An 18,309-nucleotide genomic window follows, 5' to 3' on the forward strand; every position below is an offset into this window, starting at 1 on the left:
ATATATATATATATAAAATGTTATTTTTCTAATTATATGTTTTCTAAAACTGCCTAATATGTCTTCTTTTATTGAGCAGGAAAAGGCAAGGTAGGGTTAGAACCATAATTTAAAAAGTGATGAGGCTCTTAGATTCTCGTAACTTGCTAGAAAATATACTCATCTATTTTTCTTTGATTGTTTTTTCACATTCCACCATTTGTGTGACAACATGGGCAGTGATCAGATGGATTTGGTGGCTGACAGGAAAAGACAGGCGAGCAGCAGGTATGATTGTTCAATAGATGGCCCCGCAGAGTTCTCTGGAGCATTGATTCCTGTCCTATGTCTTATTGCTTCTCAGTGAGAAGACCGTACCCTCTATTCCTCAGTTTTGTCACCTCTAAAAATGATGACAAGTTGCTGACTCATGTCAATTGCCTTCATTTACTTTGGGACCTACTTAAATACAATTTCCAAATCGCTATGTGCTATCTCAAGTAGTCCCAGGAAGGTCACCCCACTTGGAAGGTGTCATCCTGAGAGTGGTAAGGAAGGAAAAGGAGGAAGTGCTTAGTGCCTTCACACTTTTGAGAAGCGGAACTACTGTTAACATGCATCCTCCTGACAAATTCCTCAGCAGATGTTAGAACTTCTTAGAGATGTTTAAGAGGTTGTGTTACTCAGCAGCTGTGAAGATCACCAGTGCGCAGCTGAATGATTTTGTGCTTACATTGAACATATGCCCAATTAACAGAAAGATGAAAAGTGGGAGACACAGGCATCGTTTTTCCCTGTCTCTATGACTTTTTTGGGCTATGGAAGCACCCCATGAAGATAAAGAGTGTTTAGGGAACAGTACTTGTCATTACAATCTGTAATGGTAAGCAGCCTCAAGTGCCATGCCAGTCTCCTTCTGATGGAAAAGAGCAAACTAGAAAGTCTTTTTTCATCCCAGTGAAACAATATCATTGCCCAGCATTAAAAAAAAAAAATCATAAGTAACATGTATTGGTTATTCCAATTTTGAAGAATGCAGAGATTGTACATTATTCCTTTAAAAAGCTTGAAAAGGTTTTTTCTTTTTCTGCAATGATGACTCCCGAACTCTGGCTTTAGTAACAATAATTAAAAAGTGTTCTAAGATGAGATGGATGGATGGATGATTGCCAGTCATCGTTAATTTATTACAGATTTTTAACTTTGCTTCACTAGGGCATGTCTGCTGAAGGCCGTGTAGGACCCAGGGGACATGCGTGCCTTCACCTACCTCCCCGCTGGCTGGCTGGGGAAGGGAGAATTATTGACATTTGTTGTTCTCCACGGACCAATATGTGAGATAACTGGAGGGAAATCTACTGTCTTGTAAATCTTCCAGTCAGGGATGTGGTCAACTTCTTCGGGGTGTGCTCGGGGCAGACTGAGCAGACTTTTAGGAATCAATTCTAGACAACAATCATCAGCTAGGCAAACAGTGAAGCAGTTTGCATGTAATGTATACTTCTGCTGCAGTGGGACGTATGAATAAATCTCTGACCCTATTCCAGAAAAATTAGGAACCTGGTCTAGGCGACTCTGAGAGCAGCTGAAGCCTAAGTGCCCTCACTATCTGTTGCTCTCTCTGTTTCCAGCTGTCACATACTTCATGCAGACTGCCTTGTGGGAGCAGTTGAAAGCTCCAAGATGTCTGATCTGAGTGCCATGCAGCAGGTACCACCGGACCTGTAGTACAGGTTTTATCCCGGACATGTTCTCAAAATGAGTTCACTCAGCAAGGGACTTTATTTTTTCTTTTTAAAAATATTCCCAGTGAAATAAATTATTCCTATTATCTCTCTGCCTGAGGGCTAAACATACAGAGCTATGTCTTTTGGTTTCCCTGTGGTAGGACTGTAAAGGCATAAATTGATCTAGCCCAGAGTTGGGCTGCCACCAAGGAGAATAGAATTAGGTATTTGTTGGCTGTCTGTGGCATAATTTACTAGAGCTTGTCTTTGTCTCCTATAGAAAAGCAAATGCCATAGCAGAGGCCCTTGAACTTTATTTGAAAGGATCAGCTATTTAGGAATCTCTAGGGTGAAACTTTGCCCATCTCTACTGTTACTTTCATCTCCATAAAGCCTAACACAAAGCCTGGTATATAAAGTAAATGTTGAGAAAATGAATAATTGAAAGAGGGGTGAGTTTATGTCCTGAATGAAATGGCCTTTTATATTTTTTTCTTCTATAATTTCAGGTATGCAGAATGTGACCCAAAGCCATCTGAAGTAATTTCTTGAATAAAAAGTGGAAATTATTTTTGCTTTAGCTATATAATTAAATGAAAGCATAATTTTTCTTTAACTTAGAAGGGTTGGAAACCTGGATTATGCTTTTAGGAATTTTTTAACGAACCTATTAAAGGCAAGAGAACCTCCAAATTGCCACAGTAAAAATAAATGCACAGAATGAATCCATTATCCAACACTCACAAAGCACTGTTTACCAATAATTAACAAATCCAACTGATATTAAGAACTTAGCCCCCTCTAATGGAGCAGACCACAGGGAAATATCAAAGAAGTGCTAACAGCTGGCTTGTTAATATCCTCAGTCTTTTATTTTTCTACAAGAAAAAACAAATGGGAAAGCACAAAGGCAATTATACAGTAGTTCTGTTTAAGATAAACCATAAGTAAGTATAAGTACTCACTGGATTGATCACATAGCTAAATCCCAGATCATAAATTCTAATATTGGGTAACAGACGTATAAAATGTTATTAGTTTAAAAAGAGCTAAGATCTAGGGAACTGATTTTATTATGTAGTAAATACTTTCACTAATAAAGACTCAGCCACAGATCCTAACTTGGGGAGGAGCATTTATCTCGTTAAGTCACTGCTACACACCATCTGTTTCAAGTCAGACCCATATGAATGAGCCCTTCAAAATAGCAAAGGGACCATGGAGAGTAATAGATTTCACCCTACCTTCTTCATTTTTTTTTATATATCTTTGTTTATTTTCAACCACTCTGAATGTACCTGGTGGGTCCAAATGAAGGCTAAATTCAGAGTTAATCCTTTCAAATACAAAAAGCTATTTTATTTTTCAGATTTTTATCCTTCCTTGTTACCTCTTGGCCACTCAACATCTCTTGTAAAATGTCAGTTGGTCACAGGAGCCTTTCCTGACCCTCAGGTTTAGAAAGCTCACTGCTCACATTCACTGCACATTGCCTGGGTCATGACACTCATCATGTGTAAATTTCCAGGGTGCTGAGAAAAAATTGTGTTTCACAGTTTTATTCTTTCCAGTACTCAGAATTGCCTGGCATGTGATAATATATAATCAATACTGGTTAACTAAAGCAATAAATGAAAGCTTAAATGGAAATAATAGAATGTTATAATATTACTGTAAATGAAGTAAAGATTTTTAGATATTTCATGGGTCTCTGTAGAGAAGATACCTTTAGATACACTATTCAATCCTCGGAACCTCATGTTTATTACACCTTGTATAAATATCCTGTATTACCTACTGTGCCTCAGAGATATGTCTATTTCAGTAGTACCCAACTCGTTTAATCTATGTGTGGGGGGGTAGATTGTAGATGGAGATAACCACCGAAACCTCCTATAATTTCTTGTTTAACATCCTTAAATACCTAAATTATCATTTGTGAGAGGTATTTCTATGAGTTGTTGTGACTGCTAATTCTGAAAACCACTCATGTCTTGAAGATTTTGGACTTCTGGACATCTTAATTTTGGAATCCGGAATTTATTCTTTGGACCTCATTATAGCTATTTGTACTAGTAATTTTCCTAATTAGACTACTTTCCCTCACCCAGTAAATTACACTAGAATGCAGGCTTAAGGTGCAAAGAACCTACCACACACATCTGAGGCCACTGTAGGCCAGCGCTTAGAATTGAAAATAAAAGATTGGTAAAATCCAGTTCTCCTAAATGAGATATATTATGATTTATTATTACCTTAAATTTTGTGTAGTACTGAAACTATTACCATTTAGTTTAGGTATGCCTGACACAAATATAAAAAAATAAAATGAATGTTCACCTACTTTCATGGATATTAAATGGCTTACACAGTAAAACAATATAAGAAAAAGAAAATGTTTGGAAAATCATAAGCTTTACTTCAGTTTCACTATTTGTTTTCAGGGGCGACATTCCATGTAGTTTCCGTCTTTAAGGTGCACTTACTTTTGAATGGTGATAGCTTGAGAAGACTATAAAACATCTTATTAAGTTGTTTTTAGATATGCATAGATTTATATTTGATTTCACAGTTACATTACTCCTCAAATCATTTTTAACTCCAAGAAAAAAATCTAAATGTTGCAAATACTTCATTGCGAGGTTTATGTATTTGTGGTAATTTTTCTTATTTTACTTTACTTCATTTTACTTAACTCAGATGTGACAATTGCAACATTTTTTCATCTTGCTTCTGCCACTTTTCTTTTAGAATATAAAACAGGCAAAGGTAATCAAAGATTTTTGGAAATGAATATCAAGTTCAAGTTTAATTTTGAAGGAAAATGATTACATGTTTTCTATGTCTATTTTTGTATAAGTGCTTAATATTAATTAACAATTTTTAAAAATATTGTTTCAAATTTACACTGTAACATGGGAAATTACTAAGTTTACTTGACTTTTAATAACAGAAGGGTGAGGTTAAGAGCAAACCCACACACAGTCAAAAACCCATGTGTATCTTTTTACTATCCAAAGTTTAACTGCTACTAATAGTCTGCTGTTGACTAAAATATTTAGTGATAAGACAAATAGTTGGTTAATACACTTTGCTATATGAGTTATATACAGTGGAAATACATGAGAACCGTGGCAGGACACATTTTACTGCCTTATGCAATTTACTGGAGTGACCAGTATTCCCAGGGCAATGATCAGCATCACATGACATTGTACACAGACACTTGTGACACTTGAGGTCACCACAGTAGCAACCAGGGGTGACTATGAGAATATTGCAGCTGCGCAGTTACTCTGCAGTTAATTTTTTGTAGCTTTGAATTAATACTGCAGCTTTACATTTGTTTACATTTCTCTGATGTGCAAACGGTGCCACTTACATTCTGTATTTGTGTGTACATTTTGAGAAATTTTAACTTTTTATATGATATTCATCCATATTTTATAGAAGGATATGATAAAATGGACTTTCATCTACATATATTTTATCCATCTTGACACACTTCCCATTTGCTTAACTTTTTCAATATTTCTAGGTTATGTGATTCTTTTTTTTCTTTTTTCTCTCATTGAGTTTCATGGTACATTTTAAGTATACAGTACAGTTACATTCAACATTGGGATCTTGTATTTTTACATGATAGGTCGTGGTTCTCATTTTTTCCCCATACCCCTGCCCTCCCTTCAGTCCCTCCTCCTTTCCCTATTTACAAAAACTTTGTTTCCATTTTTTCATTTTCTCATATTTTTTTAATTTTCCCTTATTTTCTTTCCCCTACCCTTCCCACTTTCCCTATACCTTTAGCCCTTTTCTTCCTGTTTTAGATTCTCAATGTGTAAATACCAAGTAGTTTCTCTGGTGCGAAAAACTATAATTGTAAATAAGATCCTAGTGGTATAATAGGTTATGTGATTCTTAATGAGCACTACAAAGTAGAATTTAAAAAGTTAGTTTTGGGCTGGGGATTTAGCTCAGTGGTTCCACCACCTACCTTGAAAGCACAAGGTCCCAAGATCACTCCCCAGCACACACACACACACACAAAAAGTTACAGTTTATTTCCTTTCAAGGCAAACAGTTTCTCCATATTTCCTCAGCCAAAGAAATAAGTTGCTACCTCCACCTCTCCTCAGCCCAAAGGAAGGGAGGTAATATGCAGATGATGGTCCCAGGAGGTCAAGTCCTAAGTCAACGGAGGGAGAGATCAGATCCAGGAAGGGAAGACACAAGTCTGAACATGTCTGTTGTCCCATTGTATTCCCTCCACTACTGATCCTTGCTCTAAAAGATGCTGGCACACCTGGACACAGTGAGATGATGATTTGAGGCCAATGGACCCTCTGTCTGCTTGACCATGACCACAATGGCAATTGGACTCAAGTATATGAATCTGAGTGGCCAGTAACAGTTTCTCTGCAAATTTTGTCACATTATCATAAACCTCCTAACACTCTTCAAATTGTTGAAAATTTCTCAATATATTGCATGTTAAATGTCCAATGATTCCTGAAGAAAAGTGGCAACATGTTGTAACATCTTTCTACTTATAATGTTATTAACTGGAGTTGTTATATTAATCAATAATGCAGTTAATTTCTATAGCATTTAAATTTTTTCTGTCAGTGTTAGTGACAGTTTTGCTTCAACAGTACATATAACATCAGGGTAATCTTTGAGGCAATCAAATTCCAGAAATTTTGAAGATGTTATGGCTTGTGTCTAGATGTCCCCCAAAAGCCTCATACAGTCATAGGTGGGGCTTTTTCAGAAGTGGCTGGATCTGGAGTGCGTGATGTTGCGATTGTTTCATGGTGTAATGCCAGGCTCAAGGGCACTAGCCACTCTAAGTAGCCTGGATAAGATATAAGGGACAGAAAGAGCTGTGGTGGCCACTTGCTTGCTTTGCTACCTTGTCCCTGTCATGAACTGATTCTCCCCTTTGCCATGCCACCCTGCCATAGGGCTAGCCGATTATGGACTAAAACCTCCATAAAATGTAAGCCAAGTAAACCTTTCCTTCTCTAACTTTAGGTGTTGAATAGTTTGTCTCAGCAATGAGAAAAATAATTAAGCCAGAAGAGAAAGATGGGTGTATTAATATTCATTGAAATATTTTAAGAAAAGGGAACACGTGGTGATGAGAAAAAGAAGTAAATTTAGAAACAGTAGTGAAACAGCAGATTCCACACAAACTGTGTAACTAAGCCACAGCCTCATAAAGAATGAGATCATGGACAAAAAGGAGAAAGTTAGGAGAGTGTTTATTGGAAGTAAGAAAAAGAAGAAAAGCTCACTGTTAGGAGGGGGTCCCAAAAGGTTTGTCACATGGACCCTCTGACTAGAAACCTTTTATAAATAAGCAGGGCCTGAATTTGATCAGTTGTCTAGAGGCCATTTATCACAGTGGACTTAAAATGACCAACTGGAAATCAGGCTGCCTTCAATTTTGGGTCATTGTCTCAGTTCCCCTGCCAATCCTTATTTTAATTTCTAGTAGTGCTGCTGATGACGTAGACTACACTTTCTCTCACTAGCTGCCTTAAGCTACATAACTAACCTGCCTTCTAGGTCAGTGGGATTAGGGAGGGATTTCCCTTAGTTCTAAGGGCTAATGGAGTACAGGTAATAGAGTAAAAATTGAATGAATCAGAATATTTTCAATGTAGATTAATAAAATTAAGTTTTCAGGATGGAGCAGTTCCCAATGAAGATTCTGCAAGTGTGATATCACAAAATGTGCTTTGGAAATGGAGAAGTGACCCTAGAACTTTGAAACTGCTTAATTGACAAAGTAGTAACCAAGATGAGTCAGGAGTTGGGGCTGAAGGAAACCTGAGGTCTGGATGCCACAGAGGTCAGTAACTGGACAATTTCCTTGAACATAAATAGGCAAAAATTCAGGGCATGGAAGACATTAGGTAGACACGTAGAACTCAAAGAAGAGAGACTTCTGAGGAATCTAGCAGTGGGCCTTTGATGGGGAAGACGCAGATTTTTTTTTGTAGTGAAGAACTGTGGAAATCCCTTTGTATCACAGAGCACCAACACGAGAAAACCGAGCTCTGTGGGGTTGGCGCCAGCTTCCTTAATAGAAAGGAGGTGGGAAGAGTTTCCTGTGAAGAAAACAGAGTCGAGGAAGTTGTTTCACATAGCTGGTGCTCCATCCGGTCCCCCTCAATCCTACTCAATCTTTCTCTGAGCCCCAGTGCCCTCATCCCTTGGCCAAATTCCCACCTCCCCAGTCCTTTGATTGAGAGCCCAGCAACTTTGTCTTCATGGATTTTCCAGATTTACTAATGAAAATACAGGATGGCAAATTAAATTTGAATTTCAAGTAAACAACTAATAACATTTTCAGTGAAAGTTTATCTGATGCAACTTTGAAACATACTAAAAAGATGTGATTTATGCCTAAATTTAATCGGACATCTTATATTTTATCTGACAACCCTCTTACAGGGGAAAACCCATAGATAAAATTTATTCTCCAGACCTCTGCTGGAAGATGGATGGGGCCAGATGCTTGCTTGAAAGTGGATGCTTGTTTGCTGGCTTCCTCCTCCTATCCTTTGTTGCCTGTCCTCCCTAGATCTCTCTTGGAACTGCCTCCTCAGCAAGGACATGGACAAGACTTCTTATCTCAAGATTTGCCTCTGCTGAATCTGAGTTGTGACAGGGAGTTTATTTAAAGAGAGACCAAGTGTGTCATTGAAAGAGGGGAGGTTAGCACCAGACCAAAGGATCAGAAAGGAGGGAAGGAAAATCGTTTCAGTTTCACAACTGAAGAAAATAGCCAGCTGTCGTGAAAATATAATTAGACACTTCGAGCACAGATTAGTGTGGTGCCAAAACCTTTGTGTGTCTCCACGCAACCCTCCTTCAATGAGGCATGAGCACCACACCCATGTAAAGGATGGAGTCTTTTTCACACACCACCAAGCTCCAGCTGTGCAGCAAAAACAGGATGATGTCATAAGACAAAGCCTGGGTTATAGTTTATGAGGTTCCTTGGAGAACCAGAGGTTAGAGAAATAAATGATATCAAATAACTTTCAGGTCAGAGTCCTGAAAGGACCCTTGTGTAAAGTGAGTGGACTCCAGAGCTGGAAGGCCTCCAGGTGCCTTGGGTGCGGAAGACCTTGGTGGGTTGGGTGAGGGTTGGTTGAGGCCAGAATCACATGAAATCAGCTTGCAAACACCCTTAGGCCAGAACACCCCTCTGCTTCCTGAAGAGTGCCTAATGTGAACCACGTATATGCTTATGTGCACACTTTCCTCCTACCATTCAAATTTTAATCACAAAACACATGCAGGGTTAAAAAGAGTCACAAGAATTTTTAGATGAAAGCACGAGAACATTATTTTAAAAGAAAAGTACAGTTGCTTAAAAGTGCCTTAGTGATTTAAATGACACTGATTTCCTTACTATAGCCTATTTTTTCTTTTATTTCTATTAACACATATTTCTTAAATATGAATATTAGTGATAGTTAATAAACGATAATAATCAGCATTTTTCAATTGGGAGAGATTAAAAGTTTGGTAAATATGTGGTAGGGGAATAAGAAATATATCTCTGGCATTTGGATAGTTGTGGCTCCAAAATTTGGAGTTAAGAGGCAAGCAAAGAATGTTTTATTGCCAGAATCTAAAACAAATTTTATTGGAAACTTTTATGTTTGAAGGTTTGAGTAGTTTTTATAGTGAAGTGTTCTGAAAACTGCCATAAAATTGTGCCTTGGGGGTTATGATTACATTTGTATCTTTCCCAAACTTACATAAATAAAAAAGACAGTTTTTACTGTGAATGCTTAAAAGGTTAGAGAGGTATTTGGTCTGTGATGAACCTTTTATAGGTTTGATGTTATAGGAATTTATTTTAAAAATATCAATAAAAATACAACTTTAGAGGACTTGATAAAGAAACTGAGCAAACTTGAAGTTAAAGTTTCTATTCTAATAGACTTACTATAGACAACTTAATTTTTTGTACCGTTCAAACTAACTAATACTAGCTGATGCTACAGTTTTACATGACTCTGATACTTAATTTATAATGTTCTTTGCTGGCTGGAAAGTATTTGGAAAGCAGAATTCCTCTTGTTGCTATTGAAGCTTAAAACTGGACAGTAATTTGACTGGGAAATTATAGAGGAGATTGAAATATTTTAGAGGAGATCAGATGACCCTGATCCCTTTCCAAACTAGTGTGATTTTTTTTAAGCCCTAAGGGAAATCTTTCAAAAATAGTATATGAAAAATGCCCTCCATTTCTTCCTTTTCTTTTATACTGTGGGTTTTATCTGTATCTTGAAAAAATAGTTTCTTTACCAAAAAGGAGGAAGAAAAAGAAAGAAGAAGGAAAGAAAAGATAGACACAATATGTTCAGTACAAACAATATATCGTACATGATCTAAAGAAAAACACTGTAAGGAAGGAACTCCTCACTTTCTAGATTAGGCACCTAGAACTAGAATTCACGCCAAGTCGATAGCAAGACACATACATTCCCTCATTATGTCAGTTTAAAAATTTTAGTACTCCAAGGGAAGTTAAGATGGGAATGATGATATGACACAGCTCCCCAGTTGCTTATGATACTTATGTAGTATGGATTTGGGTTTCAAAGGCAATTATCTAAATATTTCTAGAAATTGAAAGGTTTCAATGACAGATTGTCAGTTGTCAATTGACAAGTGTTTCTTGGGCATCTCTTATGTTTCAGACCCTGTTCTGGGCACTGTGGATAGAGCAGTAAGAATCTGAATAGAATTCTTGCTTTTAGAAAGTTTACCTTTTAGTGGGAGTAAAGATAGAAGAAGAGATAAATCATAAGCATAAATAAGACAATTCTAAGCCTTGATAAGTGCTTTGGAGAAAAGTATAAAAGAGGTAATGTCATAAAGGGTGACTGTTTTCAAAGGGAAAAATGAAGTAATGTCATGAAGACAGGTTTGGAACTGATGGTCAAAGACACCTTTCTAAGGAGTTTCATGTGAGTGAAAAATCTGAATGCCAAGGCTTAGCATAAGAACATATATAATGAAATGGTTGCCACTGAGGAAAAACAGCAGCCAGGGCTCTGCACTAGGAACATCCCTAGCAGGTCCACAGGACAGAAAGTCCAGCTGGTAGCACATGAGGAAGACAGTGGAAAGAAGTGATGAAACCAACAGAGTAGCCAGGATCAGTCATTTAGCATCTTCTAGAGTGCAGGAAAGAGCAGGTATGTTATTCTAAGTATCATCAGAGGTCTCTGGAGGAGTTCAATCAGGAGTCAAATCCTGGGTCTTAGCTCCCCTTTGAACCACCATTCTGTTATGTGAGCTATAGAGAAGAAGCACAAAAATATGTGGGAGTAGATAGGAATCGGGTGTCATCGTTTTCCAGAGGGGAGGTGTATCAGCAAAATTCTAACAGTGTGTAAGAATTAGGTGTGTTATTGGATTTTGGGTTCTGGAGTCTCCTTCTAAAGGTGGTTTCTAGGTTCTTTCTGTCCTGAATAAAGAATTGATCGAGACAAGTGCAAAAAGTAGTGAGGTTTTAGACTCTACAAGATGAAAGCAGACCACTGTCAAAAAGAAAGCACAGTGGCCAGAGCTCAAGGGCAGCCATCTTTTCTATGCCCCATTCCTCAAGCTGACATCAGGTCTAGGCCATCCTATGAAATTTCTGCTCAAGTTCTCCCAAGAAGAATTGAGGATGGCGCTCTCTGATTGGTTCCACATGCAGGGCCTTGGGAAATGTTCTCCGAGTGCATCCTGGAACTCTGTGATGGACAAGTCATGCCCTCTTCCCCACCCAGTTTGTCACGTCCTAATCTCCTGCTTCAACTAGACTGTAGAATATATTTTGGAAAAAAGATATTGACAGGAATTAATGATGTATTTTCATTCCATGAGTAAGGGAAAGAGGCGTCAAGAATAGTATTTTGGATATAATTACAAGAGTTAAAAATAAAGACTTCATTGAAATGGACAAAACATAGTAGAAAGGGAAGGAGGGAGGGAGGGAGAGAGAGAATCAACTGTTTTATTTTTGCCCAGTTAATAGTCAAACAAAATCGTATTGAATTTTAAACAAAAAGGTAAATTTGCTTTATGTAAAAGTGGAAGGAGCTGAGGATAGTAAGAAAATTTGAGTACAGTTTGTATAGAGCACCGAAAGACACACTATGAGCCAGGTGTCATGGCAAATGCCTGGGATCCTTGCAATCTGTGAGGCTGAGGCAGTAGGATGTCAACTTGTAGCCCAGCCTGGGAAACTTAGAGGCCTTGTCTCAAAATAAAATAAATAAAAATAATGTATAAAAAGGGCTGAGGGTGTAGCTCAGTGAAAAGGGCCTGGGTTCAGTTTCTAGCACTGCTACAGAGATGTGGGAGGAGGCAAGAAAAAAAAAGAGACATTTTTCCAGAGATTATAATTTGGCTTAGGATTTGCTGAGTTTAAGACACTTAGAGTACTTGTGGATCTTCCATGTTGATTGTCATATTAGTAGGCATCTGAAATATATTCTTGGAACAATTGGGTCTGGAAATAAATTAGGGATTTAGCAGCTTAGATGTGTTAATGGCAACTATGGAAGTAGAATAAAGATGTTGCCACAAAATTGAGAGGAAATGGATGCTGTGCATGCACTAAGAAATATCTGTGAGTAGCGTGCTGCTCCTAAGAAATTTACAAACTAAAATAAAAGAGCTAAAGCTATTTATCAAACACAGGCAATAAAGGACATTCCCCTCAAGTGTGCCTGCATGTTTTGTTACCCTGTCTCTATTTTTCTCATCTTTCTCATGATCTTGCTTTAATTTCTTACCATGAAACTATTTATCCAGAATAATTCTCCCTCTTCATTCTTATATTTAATTTTGTTTTTTCCCTCCTTTATGCGTGTACCACTTCTCACTTGGATTTAAGCATTTTATAAGATATACATCATGGTGACACATGCCTATAATCTCAGCACTTTGGAAGGCTGAAGCAGGAGGACTGCATGTCTGAGTCCAGCCAGGACAACTTTGTAATTTAATGAGATCCTATCTTAAAGCAAAAAACATCAACAACAACAAAATTAAAATGGGATAGTAATGTAGCTCAATTCAAAAGTCCTGGGTTCAATCCCCCATACCATGAATTTTTTTAAGGCACTCAGCCTTTTTACTACCTGTATTAGTTACTTTTCTCATTGCAGAGACAAAATATCCAACACTCAAAGTTAAAAAGGAAAGGTTTATTTATTTCAGCTTGTAGAGGTTTCAGTCCATAGTTGTCTGACTCCAAGGTAGGGTGACATGGCAGAAGAGAAACAGTTCATGGAGGGCAGAAGATAGCAAAGCAAGCAACAACCAGTAACAAGTCTTTCTTTGTCCCTTATATCTTATTCAGGCTGCCTCTTCCTAGGATGGGTAGCATTCACACTCATAATCCCAGCATTGCACCATGACTTAGTCACGCACTCTAGATCCAGCGACATCTGACAAAGTTCTACCTATGACTGGATGAGGCTTTGGGGGGGATTTCAGACACAAGCCATACTATTTCCTCTGGAGATAAAGATACTTAATCAACTAAAACCGAGGTTATAGGAAAAATATCCTTTTGTCAACCTTGTAAACACAAATAGGAAGGTTAGAAGAGTGTTTACTGGAAAAATCAAGCACCTGGGTTTCAATTCCAGCACTTATAATTAATGACAGTGTGAGTTAGGTCCTCATCAATTCATGTCTTTGAATATCTCCATTTCTCATAAGAATGCACAACTCACAAGACTGTAACAAGTATGAAATAGAATGATAGACGTGGATGTATTACACAGAGGGCTGCACAAATTGTAGGTTTTCACCTACTGTCTAGTTCCCTGAATAAGTATTTGTTGAAATGAATGATCACCTCTATTCATGATTCTTCTTTCTACCCTGATAGATCTGTCAGTATCCACAAAGTTGTTTACTGAAGTATTCATAGCTTTCAGAATTTCTGGCCTTAAGTATGTTTGTAATATCTTTTTGTATTTGTATTTTTAGCTCTATTGGTGTTTGTCTTAAACTACATATTAAACTGTTGTATCAGGATATATCATAAAGTTATTAAATTATGCTAACAAGAATATTCACTCTTTTGCTTTTGATTCTGATTTTTCAATAATCTTGATTTTATTTTTATTAATATTTTTCATACAATTCTCAACTATATACAAAGGAGATAAAATATTGAAAATATGTAAAACTAAACATAAATGTATAGCAACTAGAGAAGGCTATCATTTCTCTATGTTCTCATTTTTTATGGTCTACTAAATTATGTTTATCTTTTAACACTTTTACTTACTGTAAAATATTAGGATTTGACTTGGAGGCTTGTCTTAAAAGTTTGAAACATGAAAACCATTATCTCATAGGACCTCTTATGAACCTTTATATATATTATCTTCAAACCAATATTGTACTCCAGTCTATAGATTTCTTTCTTTTCTATAAAACACAGTAAATCTCTGTTCTGAACCATGCTATAAAATTTGGAAAGGTTTCAACATAATATTTTCATCAATATTTAAAATAAAGGCAATGTCAGATATTTTTATTTTTATATTTCTGAGACCTAGCATTGAAATGACCCAGAGAAGCCTATGCTGAACTGATAAATATTATGTGCAGCAACTAAACAATGTTTTCAAAAATACTTTGTGTAATTAGCTATTTCTTTCTTTGTTGTGTGTTTGTTTTGTTTTGTTTTCCTCATTGAGTTTATTGGTACATTTTAGGTATACAGTACTGTTTTGTTTTTTGAGACAGGGTCTCCCTATGTTGTTGAGACTGATCTGGAATTCACTATGTAGCCCAGGCTGGTTTTGAACTCCCAGTGATCCTCCTGCCTCAGCCTCCCAAGTGCTGGGATTAGGCATGTGCCACCATGCCAGGCTTAACTATTTCTTACTGATTTAGAAAATACACCTACTCTTACTGGATTGCTGCTATTTCTTCCAAGTTTGCTCAATTTCAGGATCTTTATGCTAAATATTTCATGTAAATAAAGTGTTCGTTCCCCATAAATCTTTATATAAGAGGTGATCAAAAGACACAGTGAATGTCTAAATAAAAACTATTACAGTAAAAGACACATTGCCAAAAACAATAGGATAGGTGTATTTGATATAAGCAGGTGTATTCTGAGTATTTTGAGGGAGATTTTTCTTTTACTGTAGTAAAACCTTTGTATTTCAACATTCATTATATATAAGGTTTGATCACCTTTCATTGATCAAACATTTATAGCATTTTGTGCCAAATAAAAAACTTTGCAAAACACCTACATCCACCTTATTCACCTAACTGATTCTAGGCAACTTCTGGCTCTTCTCCTTGGCCAGAAAGAAGGTGAAAGGTCAACATCTTCAATCAATTCAGGATATTAAGGCAGCCAAGACAGTGGAGCTAAACATACTCACAAAAAATAACTCCCAGAACTGCTTCAAAAAGTGGCAAAAACTGTGAAATAAGTGTTTTTGAAGCAAGGGGACGTATTTTCAAGGGTCTCGATGGCAATTAATCTTCTACAGTGATTTTTAAAGAGAAAATTAAGCACACACTGTATATTTTGATCATGCCTCATAGTTCATTCCCTCTTTGTTTGTGTCTCTTCCTTAAATAGCCCTCAAAGGATTTCCTTAACCACCCCATTTGTCTCTCCCTACTTTGTCCCTCATTATCAGCCTTTGTCTCCTTTTCCTAATATGTTTTTTTGTTTGTTTCTTTGTTTGTTTGCTGTTTTGTTGAGATAGGGTCTCACTACGTAGTTGAGACTGACCTGGAACTCACTATGTAGCCCAGGCTGGTCTCAAACTCACGGTGATCCTCCTACCTCAGCCTCCTGAATGCTGGCATTACAAGCATGCACCACCACGCCCTGCTACCTGTTTTTGTTTTTTGTTTTGTTTTGTTTTGTTTTTTGAATTTGTTTTTAGTTATAGAATTTATCATTATCAAAAATTAAACATTTATTCACACACATATTGCACGTTTTTTCCATTCCAATGTAAGTTTATGAGGGTGAGAATCTTGTCTATATGGATCACTGCTGTATTCCCAAACTTACAAGAGTGCCTAGAAAATATTAGGTACTCGTAGCAATGTGTTGAAGTGATAAATGAATTCCTGGTAATTGTGTTTGATTTATCTCCCAGTAATCCCAGAAGATCTCTGAGAGAACAAACTAAATCCTGTATTTCATCAATCAGTAGTAGATTCAAAGTCACTGAGAAAATATTTAAATTAATTATTTAGTAGGTAGGTTTTTGAACCTAGGCATTTGCATTTCTCAGGTAGTCCTTGAAAAAGCATATTTACTCTGTGCTCTCTATCACTAAGATGTACTCTAATAATGTGGAAAACTTTAGAACCCTCTTGAAAGGAAACAAATTACTTTTAGTTTCTACTATACAATCCAATAGCAAAATTGCCCACAGTCTTCCTACTTGCCCTTTAGTCTCTACAGCTCTTGGCTCCAAATGTGACCTCCGTGGACCTAAGGTTTCCCATATTTTTTTCTGTGTATTCTACCAAGGAATCCATGTCTTTGTTACAGATCCATGGCTGGAAAAGCTATTTTAAAAAACAAATTTATATGCTTCAGCAAACAGAATTTCTCGTGGAATTCCATAATTGTATTCTTGTAAATTCTTTAAAGTTTGAATATAGGCATTTTAGCTTTGGGATCTTATTTTAAACCTCCCGATGGAGTATATTCTTAAACAAATATGTGTGGAGTGTACGACTTTCTACATGCTAGAGTCTCTTCTACTTCTACGTTGTGTAGATTTCTCAATGCACAAACATATCTACCTTATTAGATTCCGGGTGGGTGGAGAGGAGAAGATAATAATCTAGCACATAGTAAATAAATTATGCAGATATAAAAATATTGAGTGCTAGGCCACAATAACAGGGACTGAGAGGGCAGGTGGTGGGAAGAAACAGGTTATGGCACTAAATAAACTTTTAGGGGCAGCTCTTTCTGAGAAAGAACAGCAGTGTTGTATCCCCAAAGTGGGATCCACCTGGAATTCTTGGAACAGCAGCAGGCCAGCATGGCTCTGGGCCAGGAAGGAAGGGGAGAGTAGTAAATTGAGGAAGGGAGCAGTGTTTCCCTTTATGCTTTCAAAAAATAGTGTAAACCCGAGGGGGCAAAGGTCAAAGCAAGGGGAAATATTAGCTGCTCATTGAGGTAATAATTACCTTTTATTTTAAATTTTTATTTTATTATTAGGATATACTTGCAATATGCAATGATTACATTGAGCTTAGGGATAAATACATAAATCATTTTTACTCCTCAGCCCCTCATACTCCTTTCTCCCTCCTTTAATTCATCCTCTTCCCTTCTCTACCCAGTCTAGCTTCTTCTTTCTTAAAAATTTGCTCTTTAAATTTTAATAATTTGCAACTCCTGTATAAGGGAAACTAGACAATATTTAACTTTTGTTGCCTGACTTATTTCACTTAGTATTTCTCAGTATAACTCCTGCTGGCTAATTCATGGATGTGGTTTATATACCCATCAATAGATGAGTAGATAAAGAAATTGTGCTATATATACAAAAAGGAGTATTATACAGCCATAAAGAAAGATAAATTTGCATCATTTGCGGGAAAATTAATAGATCTTGAGAAGTAAATTACCTCATAAAAATTACATAGCACAGGAGAAAATACTAAATGGTATGTAGATTACTTCTCAAATTATGTCTTATTAATTCTGATTTATGTATAAGAGTTCATATGGTGTTTGAAAAAGTAGATGTACACAAACAGATAATGAAATTATGCCCTGAGCTTATACCACATACAAAAGTTAATTCAAAATGGACTGAAAACCTAAACATAGGAACTGAAACTGTAAAATTCTAAAAGAAAACACAGGGGCAGAGCTCCTTGATATTGGCCTTGGTGATGAACATTTGGAAACCACATCCAAAGCTTAGGCAGAAGCTTTGCTTACAACACAAACATAAATAAGATTGCATAAACTAAGACGCTTCTCTACATCAAAGGCAACAATAAAATGAAAAGGAGGCCTATAAACTGAAAATATTTGTGAACATTTATCTAATGAAGGGCTAATAACCAAAATATGTAAGAAACACACAACTTGATAGCTACAATCAAACAAGGAATTAGCCTGATTTTTCAATGGACAAAGGATCAGAACAGACACTTATCCAAAAACGTTTTTAAATGGCCAGTATATGAACAGGTATATGAACAAGTGCTCACTATCACTAATCATCATGGAAAAACAAATCCATACCACAATGAGAAATTGCCACACACCTGTTAGGATGATTACTATAAAAATAAACAAGAGATGACAAGAGTTGGTTAGGGTATGGAGACAAGAAAATCCTTGCACACTATCGGAAGGAATATAAATGGGTGCAACAATTATGAGTACACAATGTGGAGGGTCCTCAAAAAATTAAAACTAGTACTACCTTAGGAAGCAGAAATTCCTCTGCTGGAGATGCCCATCCAAGGAAAATGAAATTAGCACCTCATAGAGAAATCTGCATTCTCATGTTGACTACATAGAGACAGAAAATAATAT

General features: G+C 36.7%; 1 long non-coding RNA gene across 1 annotated transcript in view; it reads left to right on the plus strand.

The window, feature by feature from the left end:
- The window catches only part of LOC104865153, a 5,254-nt gene extending 3,954 nt beyond the window's left edge, over window positions 1-1,300 (plus strand). The window contains exons 2-3 of the long non-coding RNA XR_781075.1: window positions 220-267; window positions 1,195-1,300. This is a non-coding gene — a long non-coding RNA (uncharacterized LOC104865153). The remainder of the gene's footprint in view (window positions 1-219; window positions 268-1,194) is intronic.
- Window positions 1,301-18,309: the final 17,009 nt, after the last annotated feature.

Source organism: Fukomys damarensis, unplaced genomic scaffold (genome assembly GCF_012274545.1).
Source record: "Fukomys damarensis isolate Sample0158 unplaced genomic scaffold, DMR_v1.0_HiC HiC_scaffold_32, whole genome shotgun sequence".
Lineage (NCBI taxonomy): Eukaryota > Metazoa > Chordata > Mammalia > Rodentia > Bathyergidae > Fukomys > Fukomys damarensis.